This window comes from Podarcis liolepis (assembly GCF_965112155.1).
Source record: "Podarcis liolepis genome assembly, chromosome: Z".
Lineage (NCBI taxonomy): Eukaryota > Metazoa > Chordata > Lepidosauria > Squamata > Lacertidae > Podarcis > Podarcis liolepis.
Window position 1 is genome coordinate 41,829,343 of NC_139570.1, and position 6,000 is coordinate 41,835,342.

Genomic DNA, 6,000 nt, shown 5'->3' on the forward strand with positions numbered 1-6,000 from the left:
CCAGAGTGGAATCCCTAAGATGGTTGGATAATAATAATAATAATAATAATAATAATAATAATTTATTACTTATACCCCGCCCATCTGGCTGGGCTTCCCCAGCCACTCTGGGCGGTTTTCAACAAAATATTAAAATACAGTAATGCATCAGACATTAAAAGCTTCCCTAAAGAGGGCTGCCTTCAGATGTCTTCTAAAAATCTGGTAGTTGTTGTTCTCTTTGACATCTGGTGGGAGGGTATTCCACAGGGCAGGTGCCACTACCGAGAAGGCCCTCTGCCTGGTTCCCTGTAACTTGGCTTCTCGCAGTGAGGGAACCACCAGAAGACCCTTGGCGTTGGACCTTAGTGTCCGGGCAGAACGATGTGAGTGGAGACGCTCCTTCAGGTATACTGGGCCAAAGCCATTCCTTGTGTTAAGTTGTGGGTAAACATATCAGACGACACAGCGATTCTTCAAACAGCTCTTGTTTATTCACAGGCCAGAACAGAACTGAAATGAAGGGTTCAGCCAGCCTGCTTTTATAGAGCTCCAGTACCACACAACTGTAACAACTTTCTGTAACTATGCAATCACTGAACATCACTTTCAATCCCTTATTTGCAAATGCGGACCTGAGTGAAAACTATCTACAGTATCCCCCTGCTGGCCCAGGGTGAGGACTTCAGTACATAACACCTTGTATGTATGTTTCTGTCTGGCAACTCCTGCAACCAAGATGGTACCAAATGTATTGCTCTGCTTTCCTTTGGACCACATTAGGGAGGCTGAGAGGGGAGGTCTTGTCACCTGAGCAGCCCAGGTCCTCCATACACATTGCCCAGGCTTCTGTTTCAAGGAGGTCACTACAGTGCTGCTAACACAGCGGTTCAACTTCAATCCATTGAGACAGATGGATGCCAACAGCTCCCTCTGAGAGTGGATGGAGAACATAGCCATCATTAGTCTTATCTTCCTCCATGAATTTGTTCAAGGCATCCAAGTTGGCGGCTCTCCCTGCTTCTTGTGGGAGCAAATGCCATAGTCTAAATATCGTTCCTTGTGCCCTTCCAGCAAACAAACATGGTGTACAATCAACACCAAGGATTCATATTTGGCCATCACCCAGAAGACATTACCAAAAAAGAAAAGAAGACCAAGCCAACTTGATCTCTTCATAAAGCACCAATCTGTGAGCAAAGACAGCTGCCATGATCACACCTCACACCTGCCATGATCACACCTCACACCTTGTCTGCCAGCTGTGTGCACTGCAATCCCACAGGAGAATAAGAAAGAAAAGGACAGAATCAATGTCAGAAGGGTTAGGAAATTTAGAGCTTTGTCCGGTTGCAATAATTTCTGCAAATTTGCAGAACAGTAGCAAGGAACTTTTTTTTCCAGCCAGAGGGCTGATTGGAGCTGTAGTTCAGCAACATTTGGAAGGCCGAAGGATCCCCACACACCTGTCCTCAAAGCTGAAAATCTCACCCTCTTCATTTAAACTTCCTTTAAAGGTAAAGGGATCCCTGACCATTAGGTCCAGTCGTGACCGACTCTGGGGTTGCGGTGCTCATCTCGCTTTATTGGCCGAGGGAGCCGGCATACAGCTTCTGGGTCATGTGGCCAGCATGACTAAGCCACTTCTGGCGAACTACCTCCCGCCGGAAGGTAAACGGCGTTTCCGTGCGGTGCTCTAGTTCTGTAGTACTTGCACTTTGACTTGCTTTTGAACTGCTAGGTTGGCAGGAGCTGGGACCGAGCAACGGGAGCTCCCCCCGTCATGGGGATTCGAACCGCTGACCTTCTGATCTGCAAGTCCTAGGCTCTGTGGTTTAACCCACAGCACCACCCGCTTCCTTTAGACATGTTAATTTAGGAGATCTGGGCAAGTGGAGGGAATTTGCCTGAAAAACTTCCCAAGGGTTTTAGATTTCTAATTCAGAAGTTGGTTATTTCAACATGAGGGATTCCCATACCAGTCACAAATCTTAAAAAGCAGCTGCTGTAATATTGTCTCTGCCCACTGGAGGGAGGCAGCAGTGCTTTTTAAAAACAAAACAAAACACCGTGCTCACCTTTCAAAACCAAAACACATGGTCTTGAGAGACAGGAAGGTGAGTTGTGATGGGGAAGGCAGCTAAGTTCTCTCTATGTAGGATCAAATATGTGGAAATGCTTCACCCTCTTCAGTTGATGCTGAATGCCTTTGTTAATTTTTAAAGTGCCAGGAGGCTGCATTTTGCTAAATCAACACAGAAAATTGTGATCCCTTAATTTTAAAAACTAAAAGATCTGCTCTTTAGAGTATGCATGTATATTCTGATTTCCTGGTACACACACACACACACACACACACACACACACGGGTGAGGAAAGTTGTAAACAGCAACATCAAGAGGAAATAAAATGCAGAAAAACTCCAGATGGTGATAATTAAGTTATTAACGGTAGCCATTCGCAGGCGCGCACACACTTAATGATGTTGTTGATAACACAGCCATCTTGGCACTGGTAATCCAGTTGACAGCTGTAGTGTGATTTTAAAGAAACCTTCATCCCAATTCAATCTGCAACTGAATCCAGGACTGAACCTAAGAGGAAATCGCATAAAGGTATCATCAAGGAGAGGTGGGAAACTCTTAGCCGTCCAGATGTTGTTGGACTACAACTCCCATCATTCCTGGAGATGCTGAGGCCAATGGAAGTTGGAGTCCAGCAACATCTGCAGGCACCACCACCCCTGCCATCACTTTCAATAATCAAGAGAATTTTTTGGTATGTTTGCCCAAAACTTTTCAAGCTTTTTGTTCTTTCTTCTGAGGGGGTAGGGGCAGGACTTTTGTTGGGGGTGGCAGAACTGACGTGATTGGTCAGTTCGTTAAGTATTTCTATTGTTTTACTTGATCAAGGGAGCAGCTGCCTTCCCCACCCAGCCCCCTTGGCTACGCCCATGCAGGGATGGGGGTTCTCAGGCTCACAGGCAAAATATGGCCCTCCAAGTCTCTCTGTCTGGCCCTTGACACTGTCCCCAGGCCACACCCCTCACCAGCCCTGCTTCTCACCTTCCTTGAGTGTTTTTGCCTGGCTGGGATGTGTCCTTGAACTCTGATGATGCCTCTTGCTTGCCTGAATAGAGAACAGAGAAGGGAATATGTGAGTGTTGGAAAAGCTAGCCCACTGCACAAAGGTAAGGTAAATTCATTGCTCTACCCACCTTAGTTCATAGCCCTGCTCACCCCAGTATGTGTCCCCCTCCCAAGGGATCGAGGCCCTCTGGCTGAAACATGTCCCCCAGCCCTCTTCTATAACAAGAAGCAAAAAATACATGCGCATCCCTGAAAGATGGAGACATTATTCTAGTTATCATGCCTAAAGAATGTGTCCAGTATATCAATATTTTTGTTTTTAACTAATTATGGTCACTGTAACAACAATTATAAAAAAATAAAATGGATGATCAACAATACTCAAGAACACTCTGTCTGTGGAACAGAGAGAATTGAAGTCAATATGCTTCACATTCAAGATACACAACAATCAAGGCATCTGCATTGATTTAAAACAAAAACAAAATGGATTCAAGGAGAAGTTATTAAAATGACTGGATCATTTTTATTACAGTGAATGTTATAAATACATACCTATTGATTTGCACATGGATTGGAAGCATCTTTAGACGTGATAATGGATATTATTTCAGCTGTATGTATTCATTTTGATTCCATGGAACCCTCATTAAAGAGCAGAAAGCTTTTGAAAGAGATGGGGAGCATGTGTGTAAATTAACAAATTGTCCTTGTTTTGCCCTCCAGCACATTTTGGGTGTCTTCTTCTCTTTATGAACAGATGGGTGGGGTGAAATTTTTACCCTCAAATTGGCATTAAAAAGGTAAAGGACCTCTGACAGTTAAGTCCAGTTACGAACAACTTTGGGGTTGCTGCACTCAATCTCGCTTTACTGGCTGAGGGAGCTGATGTTTGTCCGCAGACAGTTTTTCCAGTTCATGGGGCCAGCATGACTAAGCTGCTTCTGGCGAAACCAGAGCAGCACACAGAAACACCATTTACCTTCCCACCAGAGTGGTACCTATTTATCTACTTGTACTTTAATGTACTTTCAAACTGCAAGGTTGGCAGGAGCTGGGACCGAGCAACGGGAGCTCACCCCGTCGTGGGGATTCAAACCGCCAACCTTCCGATTGGCAAGTCCTAGGCTCAGTGGTTTAGACCAGTGTTCCCCAACCTTGGGCCTCCAGCTGTTTTTGGACTACAACTCCCATCATCCCTCGCTAGCAAGACCAGTGGTCAAGGATGATGGGAATTGTAGTCCAAAAATAGCTGGAGGCCCAAGGTTGGGGAACACTGGTTTAGACCACAGCGCCACCCACCTGCCCTTTGATTTCACCACCAAATTATGCATATCCCTCTCACGGGATAGTACCTGAACTCAGGGCCATTCAATCAGTGATGTAGCGTGGGTTTGCTGGTGTCCACAGCACGGCAAGTGTTGTGTCCCCCTGGTGAACTGGGCAGCTGGGGGAGCAAGACAGGGTGGTGTGCCAGGGCAGCCCGTGCGGAGGGTGAACTGAGCCCACCTCCAACAGGCTTCTTGCCCGTTGCCTCCAATAGGGATGCAGGTGGTTCTGTGGTCTAAACCTCTGAGCCTCTTGTGGTTGCCGATCGTAAGGACTACACGTCCAATAGGGCTCTTCTTACGATTACCGTACTTTAATTGGTGGGTCAGGCAGGGGGAACCTTTAGTGGAGTCATGGAGGTTAAGGCTATCGGTGGCTACTGGCCACAGTTAGTATGTCCCTCCCACACACACTGTTGGAGGTGGTATGCCTCTGAATGATGGGAACTGCGGGTGGGGAGAGGACAGAGGCTGGACGGCCATCTGTCAGGGATTCTTTAGTTGTGACTCCTGCATTTCAGGGGGTTGAGCTAGATGGCCCTTGGGGTCCCTTCCGACTCTACAGTTCTGTGATTCCACATTACCATCTGAAGAAGCGCACATACTGCCTTGAAGACCGTTAAACTCTGATCTACTCTGAAGCTAAAATCACCTAACTCTAGCACTGGTTCTGAGTTCCCCTTTGAAGGGAAGGTCTCTCATTTTGTAATAGCCTAATAACAGTCCTTTCTGCCTCCCAACGCCGGCCTTATCTCACCAAACGCTAGAGGATCACCTGTGTTGAATCATCAGGGTCATATCCTGCCTTTCTCAGTAGAATCCAATGCATTGAGTTGATCATGAGACTGGACACCAGGAGGTGCTACTCAGCAGTCTGAATCACTCTGCAGGCTTGGGGGAAAGAGCATGTCTCCTTTGTGCCTCATCTTTCCCACCTGTGAAATGGGGAGAGTAGCATTTGTCTGTTTCATAACCAGGGGTTACAGGTTATTCATGGCCATCTCCTTGGGTTCCTGACTCATAGGGGTTGTTTTATGTGTGTGTTTTATGTGTGTGTCCCAGCCCCACCACCCACCTCCCAAGCACCAGATTCAGGTATCTTAACTGGCAATATGAAACAGTTACAGATAGGTAGCCGTGTTGGTCTGCCATAGTCAAAATAAAAAAATTCCTTCCAGTAGCACCTTAAAGACCAACTAAGTTAGTTCTTGGTATGAGATTTCGTGTGCATGCACACTTCTTCAGACACCTATCTGGAAGGAATTTTTTTATTTTGGCAATATGAAAGGTGTTTTTCCAAAGCAACATTGCTTTATTTTTCAAAATGAGTGATTCATCGCAATAAGCTGTAGTTTGGTCCACCAGCTCAAACTTCACAGATCTTCCTGAGTTGCCTACAACCAGTGCTATTTTTCTAGAGAAAAAGGTGCTGGAACTCACAATGAACACCTCCCTTGTTCTCTTAGAATGGCAATGGAGCCCACTTGAGAGATGCTGGAAGTGAGTTCCAGCTGAGAAAAAGCCCTGTCTACCACCATTTAATTTAATTGTTCCTTATTAGTCATGTCCATTAATTTTAATGGGCCTGCTCATGGAAAACATTG